Raw genomic sequence first — 12,068 nt, 5'->3', positions numbered from 1 at the left:
GAGAGAAAAATACGGTTTCATGCGTAAGACAGTATCGCCAGCAAACAAATTGCAGTGCGCGAGAGGTTTCGTTCGCGCCGGACCAAAACGTCTCGGCGTTGATTTGCTCTGAAAATAAAATCGGGCGCGAGAACCTTTAAACGGCGGCCTCTCCTCGCAACAATTACGCGCAACAGCCTATCAAGGGAGCGCAATTTGCTCTCGGGAACAGGGGCAAAATGGAGGATCGAAGCTGTTCGCGTGATCGGCGCGCCGTGTGTCCTTCCTCGGCCGTCCGCCGAGAAAAACCGTCCGGGAAACTAATTCCCGATTCCGAGAACGAGCGCGACCAAAAGCGTTTTTACGCTGATCGAGCCTCACAATAGGAGATCGAGCTGCTCGAAAAACTAGAGGGTACGGAGGGCAACAAAAACAAAAAAAAAAAAAAAAGAAGGAATCGTTACACTTCTCCGAACGAAGAGCAACGAACCTGACCGAGACTAGACCGAGGACAAGGCCAGGAATGTCATGAAACGACCTTCGCCACCGACACGTCGAGCTGTCTGCCGAGAAGCTTGCCGGATGAGCGCACTCCTGCGCGACCCTAACCGTGAGACGCGATGCTTATCGAAAACGCGAGGTCGGAGAGCAACGGAGAGCCTAACGACGCTGGGACGGTATGTGATAAGCATTGTTAATCTAGGTGGACGAAAAAGAAAATATGTATTTGAAATATCGAGGTTCAAGGATGGTGTTTCGGTAAGAAAAAGTCGCTTTCCAGGCCATTGTGCGGCCAACAGTTGCATCGGGCCGGTGCACTGTGCGTGCGCGCACGCCAAGGCGAGTGCAATCAACGCGATCCACGGTAATCACAAGTTGCAACCGCCAAATGAATGATTTTAGACGTTCAATGTCGATTGATGTTAGGGGGGCTAGGGAACTATAGGTGTTCAAGCGGTTCGAGGACCTTAATGATGCATTTTGTGAAGAATAAGAGCAAAGCAGCATGACAGAGACATTTCTGTGTAATTTATCGCGAAGCTGTTATGGCTGCGTGAAAAGTGTATTCACAGAAGTATGCAATTTCTGGTATTTTATTGATTCCGTAAATCGTTTATGAATCTTTTTATATTCTTCAATATTCTCCATGTACTTCAACCAGTTGATTTTATAGTTTAGATGATTGCAGTTGCTTTAATGAGTATTCGCGGATTTACAATAGAAAGATACCAACAGAATTTCAATGACAATTAATTCGACTGAATTTCGAACGAACCGTCTCGTGAAAGGATGCTTGCGCTCGCCACTTTCAAAAGAGAGCCTGTCTCACGCGTGGCACCGTATTTTCAAGCAGATGTGTGTCACATCTGTGTCAAAGTTGCAATTGGCAATTTCGATGTTGCGTGACTCTGTATCTTTAACGACACGGAAATATGCTTTTTTAATCCTTAATTTGAGGAATGCGGTGTTACTTGCGACCCATATATTCCCTGCCGAAGACTGACTGAACTGTTACAGTGCCTGTCGAGGAGGGAAACACTGACAGTTAGTGAGATATGAAGAGAGGATGCGATTAAAGGCATGCAGTTCTTTTAAACGTTCGTTTCGTGCTTCACGCATCCTCTTCGTTGCCTCAATTCCATTTTTATGGGGATCTGTCAAGCGTTACATGCGACGTATAGCAATCTTAGAAAAGCCAATTTATTTCTTAATCACCATTTTTCCACAGATAAATATTGCCGCCACCTTTATATTTTTCACATCAGAGATCGCAATAAACATCTCACCGGCAAATTCATAATTTCAAATCAATTCTCAATGATCGCGAATGGTCTACAAATGAAGCACAGTAGAACGAACAATTTTGCTACAATGTAACAAAGAAACAATGCTCCATTCAACTCGAATTTTTCTAAATGAATTCCTCGTACCCTCAGTTCCATAGATTTCGAAGAAAATCAATCTTGCACGTTTCCTGTCGCACGAGTCAGCTGAGAATGATGAAAAAATTACGATAAATTCTGCAGACCATTGCACAATATTTCAGTCTGATAGGGACCCTCGTGGCCGGTAAATAATGGCCAACAAGTGCACAAAACTGCGCAACCCAGTCCCCATATAAATAACGTTCTTCTGAACCATTCATTCAACTGCGCTTATCAGCTTATTCTTTCCGTTGGAATTCTCAGTATGATAAACACTTGTCGGGGGAACGTGACGACAACCGGCATACAGTGTTCGCTAACAATAGAAAAAGTGCTGGTATCAGGCTAGCCGGGACTGGAACAAGGGAGCGAGGCGAACGTTCGTCTGAATCATGGTCGATAAACCACTGTGGCAGTATAGCGAGGGCCGGGGTACGTGACGATGCCGTTGACATTCAACGTCGGTAGCGGCACGGTAACGCGTTCGTGACAACGACAAAAGTGCATCGCCGTGAGAACAATGAAGGTCCGCCGGGCTGCAGCGACAATAAGACCAGCTGCAAGGTCGCCGATGCGGCCGGATGACTAAAGCCATCTTAAATCACGAGACCAATGATTCAGCACCGAGGCATCCGAACCACGACCGGAAGCGACCATTGCAGAACCGGGCTGGACCCTTTTCTCGGCCCTCGATTTAATTCACTATGCCCCGTGACTCAGGACCGAGGACTCTGAACCATTCCGGCGACGTTAGGTCAGTTGAAAAAAAACCAATCAAACAGTTGCCTTTCGTTTCTCGAGAAATTCTGCTGGAGCTTCTATCGGTTAGGGAATCTCTTTAAAAAATTGCAAGCAGAAAAATTTAACGCGCCATCTTTTGTTACGATTTTATCGCACTCCGAATGACAAAGTGCGATAGCGTACCAAAGAAAAATCGTATCACAATTTTTAAGGTCTCGTTGTAAAGAGGAGACTTCAATCTTCGAGTCCACGTAGGTTTCAACCTCGAAAAAAATTTTTTGACTTCCACACGATCATTTGAATCCGAAAATGTACCACCGACATTAAAGTAACGTGACATGCTTCGTTCAAAGTGCAATAAAAAGGCAATAAAAGATCGTACCCTAATTTTCAAGACGTCATTGTAAAGAGGAAGCTTCGCTCTTCAAGATCACCTTAATTTCAATCTCGAAAAAAATTTTTTTACTTCCGTACACAGACTTGACTCTGAAACTCTGTAATTACGCACGATTTACAGAAAGTATGAAAAATGTTTATTAAAATAGATCTATGGGCCACGATTCATGGAATGAATTCTTTACTTAAAAGTTCTGTGAGTCTTGCGACGTCTGGTTTTGAGTCACCCGACCGACAGCTGCTGGATGCCTCGCGCGTGTCGAGTGTGCGTGCATCCCGATGCAATTGCGCTGCAAGTGACGAGCGACGCACACGACGAGACTAGAATGGTGATCCAGCAACGCAACGGCGAACGTAAACACTACGCAGTAATTCAGTTTGTGCGACTGACATTTTTCTGAACGCTTAATCCACTCGACTGCTGAGCCTTTTATTGTCGCGCGACGATACGACGACGAGAGACATTCTTTTAGTTTATTGCTCGGTAAATCGTGGGATGTAGGTGTACACTTTGACGTTTGGGATTTTTATCGAGCCGGTGGGAAAGTTGTTTCGTAGAAACGTTTACACATACTCGCTATGATCGTTTCTCTCCGAAGTAATTAATTTTATCGAGTCTATCGGCTGCGGGAGCCCTCCAACTCGAACCGAGTAACATCAGCCGACTCGAAAGCGACCCGAAGCCTAACCGAGACCCAGATCGTACAATTGAAACGTGTCGTCGCATCGACAGAATAGTCATTCCCATTGGTTGGCGTGCACAATCGAACGCAGCAATCCATTTACACACTCGGTGACGCTTTAACCCATTTTGTACCAATTTACAGTCGCGAGGACGTCTCGGCCTAAGGCTTCCCGATCTCGGTCCTGTCCAAGCCGTACAATCGACCACCCAGAAACACCACTTGCCCCTGTCAACTGAACCAGAACTGTCCCGAACATCTTTCTATCTCCTGGGACACAAACATCGTCCACTAGCACCACGGTGCCAAGAAGACCACGGTAAGAGTCCACCAAAGCACAAAAATTACACGTTTCCTATGCAAATATGCACCGCACAGAATTTACAAAATACTGATAACTGGCCTTCGCAATTTTATGCGCGGTCAAAATTGTTTATATTAATTCCAATATACAGGAGTCACCTAGACGTTTTCTTAACTTCTTCAAGAACTCTAATAACGTTTTTCTAATAACTCTAGTCCAACGATGACATATCAAATTCTGTGTAAAACTGCACATCATGTTCTGAGAAACATGGAGAACTTTGACAAAAGTAGAAATTCTTTCAGATTTAGAGTCGAAAGGGATCGAGACAATGATTGGCCAGGTAGCTGGGACTTGTGAGGCGATTTTTGCTAAACCTTGCCTGGAGCTGAAGAGGCTTGCATAACCCCCTCCCAGGGCCCCGAAACTGGGCGCAGGACCCAAAGCCTCGTTGGTAGCGCGTCAGGAAAGTGAGTGGATCGTCGCGTGGGTCGTGGAGCGGGTTCAGTGTCAGATCCGAGACGAGTACTCTCATCTGGCATGCATAAAATACTTCGGTGGCGCCAACGTGTCGGCCAGCTCTTATGCGAGCCTCCTTGTACACGTAGCCCGGTGTTCCTCCGTCTTTCCTTCTCCTGTTCTCTTCACCGTTCCCTCTCTTCGTCTTTCTCCGTTCCGCTGCCGATCTCTTTCGATCGTTTTATCCTCGTCTCTCTCACTCTCTCCCTCTCTCTCTCTCTCTCTCTCTCTCTCTCTCTTTCCTTCTCGTTGCTGCACAGGCGAACGAGCCGGCAGGTATGCGGATTTTTATGCGCTCTTTTATACCCACGCGCGTTCACTAAAAATAATCCCGGGTATATCGAAGACCAAGCATAATGAACGCCGATCGCCCGGCGAATTCTTCCACGGCTGATCCCTTTTCATGCAAGACCACGCGCGCTTCTCTTCCCTTTTCCTCCAGCCGTTCTCCTCTTCGCTTCCTTCCTTACTTCCTTTTTGCCCCTCGGCCGCCACCCTAATTCATTCTATAAATGGAGAGCGGAGAGATGAGCGACGGGGAATTTGATGGAGACCAAGGGTTCAAGGACGCCGGACCCCGCACAGATGCACACGCCCGGTGAAAGCGTCAAGGTCGGTCCGTGATCCGTGTTACACTTTCGTCGAACCGTTACCATCTTTTTCTACCTTTTGCCCCGAGAAACTCCGTTTTCGTACGCGGGAAATGGGTCAGGCTTCTTGCCGGTGCTAATTGAGAAATTCAGATGAGAGATTGCCTTACACCTTCGCCGCAACACGATTTTTATTTCCGCTTGTTGTTGCTTCGCAGAAACTTTTATAGGAGCTTCTGCAGGATCATACTAATTAGTGCATTGGTACAGATTTTTTTTAATTTTTAATCAGATGATTTTGAGGTCACCATGCTTTGAACAGTTGATAATAGTCACTGCTAGATTGAACGGATTCTGTTGAAAATTCAACAGGGCGTAGTGCATGTAAAATAATGGGTAGTTTAAGTCATCATTTTGAGGATTTCCAATTTGTTTATAAGCCCTTTGAATTTTACAATTTTCCTGCTCCCCGGTAACTGATCTTTTGAGATTAAAGAAGCTCATTAAGGAGTGCGGTGCAATGGCAGTGCATTTGAGGAAACGTTGCACATTTTCCGGGATAAAATTGAATACGAACAGCCACAAGGAAAAGTCATCAATGTACGCGGTTAATTGAAAACGAGGAGAGGAACGATTCAGGTATTCGAATAGGCAGGAATCGATAGGGAACATGCTCTATATCGAATTAGAGCCGGCCGCTTGTGTACATACCGGCGTAATGCAACTCCTCAAATTACATCCTTCTATTGATTGCTACCTGCCTAACGATCCCTCACCTTTCAACTCTCGCCGCGATCGCGTTCCCGTGGTTGCAATCAGGGGCAAACACTGGTTACGCTTTGCTGGACTTTCAATGCAACTTGGAATGCCCTTCGAGCGCTTACCAACCGTGAACCCCTTATCTATTTATTCCTCGTGTGTAATGGCATTTTAGATTGTGCACCCCCTTTGCCAACTAAACGTTCCCGGACCGTGCAATATCGCAACAATTCGCTTTACGCGAACGCCGATCTCCGCAAACATTCCGATCGCTTCTCTAAAAACATGTTCACTGTTTAACCGTTCGCCCTCTGAACTGGAATATTTCCATTTTGACTTTTATTCATTCGATGGATACGAAATTGTACAAGAACATACAACAAACAACCTTTTAACGTCTAAAGAAAATGAAGAAAGACAGGTCTACAGAATAATTAAATTACAAAGAGAAGGAACAAATGCGCTCCGCCAAACTCCCACGAACAATTAATTCCCCTCGAGGCGATATAAATCTGCGCACATTCCCGAACAATTGTTCGTCTGAAATCGCGACCCCTGACCCGTTGGCTGCACTCGGTGCATCATCGAAGGCCGTCGCGCGTCGCTCGAATAACGTTCACCGTCGCGCGCGTGCATCGAACGCACCGCGAGTGCATCGCGCATGCATCCCGACGCGTGGGCGATCCTCGAGAAGGCTTTTCATATATGGCGAGAGGAGAGTGCACGGAGCTGGAGCGCGGGATGCGCCGTTTTATTTACGACTGCGTGTACCCTCGCGCACGGTATCAAGCGCGTCGATCATTAGCAAGGACTCGCGATGAGCGGGTACGCGGTTTCGGCCCACGAACATCTGCCAGGTTGTTCTCCTCGTGGAACCGCCTCCCTCCCTCCCTCCACCGTAGCCTCTCATCGCAGAGTGCACCGAATTATTTACAGCTGCCAATTAAATCGACGAGTAATTGCCGCCAATTAAAATGTTTCGTCCGACCATTAGGGCCCGAGAGCGCAGCTAAAGCCGCGCGAGAAAGCGCCGAGACCGCGGAACACGCGTCGGCGTCAAGGAGATGGTTCCGGGAATGATTTCTCGCATCCTGGAACCAGATCTCCGACGCGAAAACAACTTTACATGCGCCGACGCATTTTGCCCGGTTTTCTGCGTTTTAAAAGTGCCATTTTCTTCTTCTCGAGAAATGGGCACTTAGGTGCTGGATAACTTCTGTGCTGGCGTAGATTGTGTTTTCATATTTTATTTGTATATTGAATACACACAGTTGAAACTTTTGTAGAAATTTTTATCACACGATTTTTAATATAGAATCCACGATTTTTGTAACGCTGGTTTCGTTCGTAAGAAAATTAGCTATGTTCTGAAAAATCGAATGTTGGTCTTCTCCGCACGTGGCAGCCATTTTGAAGGCATGAGCCCTATAATCTTGGAAATTTCTGAAAAAAGATGAGCAACATCGTCCGTTTGTAATAACTAATTTCGTTTGTATTACGTACAGTGATTGTACGCTAATTTTGCAAATTATACAAATTGCAGAAAATAGTGGGGAATTTGTCGGTCTCCAGAGAAACTCATCAAAATTGTTGTATGTCCGAGTATTTTTAGATCGCCAAGGTGGTCGAACCTCTTAAGCAAGCCCCGGCTGCTCGCATGCTCGCATCGAGAAGCATTGTCTTCGCGGGACGATGTAATTTATTGTAATCGTTCGAGACGCGTACAAGATATGCTCGTCGTATATCAATGAACGAGCGCGTCGCGCACGATCACGCGCGTACCACCCCGAAATCGTTTTAAACGAAGTATAATAACCCGTGGCGATGGGAACGTCGATCCAACGCGCCGCACAGCTTCGACTATAATTCCGTTGTTGCCAGACAAAACGACATAAATTACGTTCTTTTCAAATTCCTGCTTCCACCTTCGGCGACCCCTCTTGCATTCTCCAAAAAACAAATCACGAGAAAATGTATTCTCAAACAACTTTTCCTTCAAGAGGCACCGTAAATATTAATGAACTGTCCTCTTTTCACTCGTATATTTTCTGTATTCTATTTTACATTTTGCTCTTACGCTATTTTGCATTTTAATTTCACTTCATATTTTAATCTTGCATATACTACTTTATAGTCCATCTCATATTTTAAACTTCATTTTCATTTTATTCGACACATTTTGTATTTCATATGTTTCGCTACATAGTGAGTTAATGAGAAATTGTCATTTAAAAATCTATAAATTGATCGCACTGAAACATCAAATTGACACTAACTGTACGACATTTAGAGATGCTTGTCGCACGAATGCAGCTGCACACATCAATATCTGACATGCTCGGCAATGTCCCTGATCAAGGCAATTTATAATAAATTTTTTCAATCTTATCGCACGGTCGTTTACTGATGCACTGCGGCCGAAAAAACGAATAAATCCAACGACATAATGTTAGCCTACAAGAGATCTTGAATCTGCGGAGCAAGAAATTAATGTTTAACACTTCAAATTGCGTCATCTGGAAAAAAAGGGAAAAAATCAGTAACGTACGTCCACCGGGCCCGCGGCCACGAAATTATGCAGCGAAGTCATCCGCGGAATGCAGAAGACAGAGAACTTCATTCGTCTTTCGCCGCACGCCTAGCAACAGAGACTTCTGAAATACACGCGTCCGTTGATGATGCATCAGCAACGATCACGCCCCGTTCCACCGGTGCTGGAAATGCACCGAATGCACCCGAGGGGAAACGGCCGAGGTGGTGATAATTAAGGGGATGCAGCGCGCAAATTGCAGCAGAAACGATTTCCACGATTTCTGTTTGGCCGCGCCGATTGAATAAACCGTGCAATCCGCCATCGAATGGTTATTAAAGTGTCTGGACGCTAGAACACACTGTAAGACGTGTGTAATTGTGCGACGATCGTTTTTACCGTCTGTTGCTTACTGCGTTTCGCTGTTGCTCGCAGTAATTTCGCGTTTTTTGCGGGTCGAGATAATTTTTACTTTTAATTGCATTTTTCCGGTGCTGTATATTTGCGATCGTTATGGCGTTATTTGATCATTATCCCGTGCCCCTCCCCACGGTGTAAAAAAACAGGCCAAGTAGGCAAGAGTTCCACGATGAAAATAAAATTTCGTGATTAATGGTGATTGGAAATGCGTGTGAGAATGCAGCCGATGCAACGCGGCGCGCACTGCTTGGTTTTTAAAGATTCCTTTTGGGCAATTTTAATGTTGACCCTTTTATTTTCGTGCTTTAGCGCATTTTTATACATCGCGCACTAATTAAGAGCGAGATTATTTTCCAGAACTTGATTCTCGATGAATATTAATTTTCCAATTTGCTATTTTTAGCTCTTCCCTGCGCTGGGGTTTCTAACGAAGTTTTCTTCGAGATTGCGGGGACGTGGCATGGAACAGAAAGTATGCACGCCGAGGCTAAAAAGGAACGAACGTCCACGCGTACGCGATCCGCAACGAGGAAAGGAGTAGTTACAACGTCTCGAGGAAAAGACAACCCTCTCAACACGACATTTCCTGTGGGAACTTCCTCTCTATTAGCTCCATTAAATGTAGCACTCGAGAGTGGCGCGCTCCCGCTGCGCCCGGCCGTTGTAATAACGTTTTCCACGTTGCACTCCATATTAGGTAACGTTTCTTACATAACCCGGTCGTTAGGTAAGAAAATTCGAGCAGCATAAAGGCGTAAAATGCGGGCACGAAGCCGATCTTGCACGGGGAAACGGGAGCTGCAAAAGCTGTGACATATAAACTGTATGGGGCAACAGAGGTACGATTCTACAAGAGACCTTTAACAGTAAGAACGATCCTTCGACGAACGATTTCTCATAAGTCCGCAAGATCTGAAAATTGCATTAAAAAAAATCTCTGTCGCAATCTTATCGCTTGTGTACACACGATTCAAATCTTATCGACTCCAAAGTCCGACATTCGGTTCCGCAATTAAGGGATCGATTGTACGGCGATCGACCTGGATGATAAATCGGGGTGATTAATCGCGGCTTTCTTTCGGCAGATTTTCGGTCGAATTTCAGGGATTGGTGGACCGCGCCGGTTCCATTAGGCCACCTGGCCCGCCGATACGATTACTCATCGATAAATCGACCGCGTCGTTTCACCTGCCCGTATCCGCGTTTCCGTGGACGAGCCGTCCGGCGCGGAACCGCCGACAAAGTGCATTTTTGCACGTACCGCCGGGCGATAAATTCGCCAGAGAAGGAGGACCTCTAATCTGCCGACTGGTTATCTCATCGCTGACGACGACGCGGCGCTTTTGCACGCGGTCCTCTCCGTTTCTTCTTCCATTTCGGTCCCCCGCGCGAGGAATTTCGCGAAACGTGCGCATATTTCCCGCAGCCGTGTCTCGAATTTCTTGCAGCATCGCCGCGGCCGCCATTTTGTCCGCGAATCGTCGTCTCTCTCTCTCTCCTCGAACCAGCTCATTTCCGCTGTTACTCTTCAGGTGAACTTGAGACGTGATTTTTAAGTACAAAAAACAATCGTTTTGAATTGAAATGCAGGTGTCAGTTCGGATAATCGAGGTTCTACTATATCGTGGATTTGAACGAGGAACTATGGCCCAAATGACGTCATGTTTGGAATCGTTTTAATCGGGAGAATGTCACGAACATGCTGATAAAAGTTTCATAAGATTGTGATTAATGAAGAAATTGTTTAATCGCTAAACCATTGCCTCACCGAAGTGAGTCACTAGAAAGGTTTTCAACCTCCTTCAAACTCCACTCGGTCGTGGCTTGTATAATTCGTTTTTGAATCGACGCCACACAGGCACAAAGTGCTCTATCATTCTATGTGCACAACCTTTAGCATTGTCAGAGTACAGACATCCAGTAAAATTAATTAAGAGCTGATTCGATCCAGATCGGTGAGTCAGAGGGACGCTCTGATCGGGAGCCGACCTTTTCCCGGTTGGTTCGCACAATGTGGAGCAGTTTATAATTTACTATCACGGTTCCAGGTGATCACGTAACAGCGTTCTCACGAGGATAATTAAGGCGGCGGCTTTCGTTAATCATTTGGTAGCCCGGCGACCCCACGAAATACCAACTTCGAAGGTTTAACGCTCGCGCTGGTACGCGGCTGGCCTTCGGGATCGTTCCGCTCGTATTCGCGGCCGTTGCGTAATCGCCTAACAACGATCATGCTGCTCCACCACCCTGGTAGCTTCCCGACTACCAGGAAAGGCATCAAGGAGAGCGTGAAATCGAGCCGGCTCGAAAATGTCGCTGGTCACTTCAAACGGGTTCTCGTGGACACGAACAAGCTACTCCCGGTTTCAAGTGTCAATTATCATCTTTATAATTGACTACTTACTCCGCAACGTCCGCGGAACTGTACTGCACGTGAAACTTTGACACCCGATTAAGATAGATTAAAACGCCAAAAATTAGTAGATAAATATACCGTTATATTCGGGAGGCTCTCCTCTATCCTTTAAACTCGGATAGAACCTTCTAGAATATTCCGTTTTTCTGCCAACTCGTTTTGAGCTCGGTTAGCCAATCACTGAGCTAGTCCGTCGAATATTTTAAGGAATGCAGCCGCAGTGGCATGCATTAGCCAGTCCCGCGACTGGTAGGAAGTGGTCACCGCAAAAAGGAAAGTACCGGAATCCTCGGAAAAATCGAGAAACGAACGGAGCAATACGCGCCTAATCGGTCCAGGAAGGTTCGATTAATTCACCGCTCCTCGCCGAGATAACAACGGAACGCGCATCCAAAATTACGATACCGATAACGCTCGCGATCTCGCTGAGTGCTCCGTGAACATTTTCACTTTTTTGCCCGGTCGAGCATTCCTTCGATCTAAGGTCGATAAACGCCTCGAGTTCCTCGATAAACACGTCAGGCCGCGAGGAGGAAAGTAATTCGCCGGTAACTTGTATCAACGGTCCAGCGACAGATACTAACAGGCGACCGGAATCCACGTTGGGGGGGGGGGGGGAGACATCACGTGGCCGACAGGCCGATGCAACGAATCCAGCATCGCCGGGCATCATAATTTTATCGATGTTACATTCCAGACGGAATGTCCGTCGACTAGTTATCCGGGCAACGATACCGCAGCCATTCGGTATCGACGATGTCCGAGGTGCGTAATGGTGGACGCCATAAACTACTATCGAGAGCCTC

General features: G+C 46.3%; 2 protein-coding genes and 1 long non-coding RNA gene across 3 annotated transcripts in view; 1 reads left to right on the top strand and 2 right to left on the bottom strand.

The window, feature by feature from the left end:
• Nucleotides 1-12,068, bottom strand: part of Shrm (shroom) — a 212,161-nt gene that overhangs the window by 165,069 nt on the left and 35,024 nt on the right. The gene's annotated exons all lie outside the window — the stretch shown is intronic.
• LOC143357066 (uncharacterized) lies at nt 2,341-4,717 on the top strand. Its single transcript, XR_013082757.1, has 3 exons — nt 2,341-2,658; nt 3,869-4,043; nt 4,334-4,717. It is a non-coding gene; the product is annotated as an uncharacterized LOC143357066 (long non-coding RNA).
• The window catches only part of LOC143357033 (L-lactate dehydrogenase), a 234,350-nt gene continuing 226,738 nt past the window's right edge, over nt 4,457-12,068 (bottom strand). The window contains exon 9 of the mRNA XM_076793189.1: nt 4,457-4,475. The gene's annotated coding sequence lies outside the window, so the exon portion shown is untranslated. The remainder of the gene's footprint in view (nt 4,476-12,068) is intronic.

This window comes from Halictus rubicundus, chromosome 9 (assembly GCF_050948215.1).
Source record: "Halictus rubicundus isolate RS-2024b chromosome 9, iyHalRubi1_principal, whole genome shotgun sequence".
NCBI classification, from domain to species: Eukaryota; Metazoa; Arthropoda; class Insecta; order Hymenoptera; family Halictidae; genus Halictus; species Halictus rubicundus.
The sequence above is the reverse complement of the archived record's forward strand: the minus strand, read 5'-3'. Positions and strand labels throughout refer to the sequence as shown.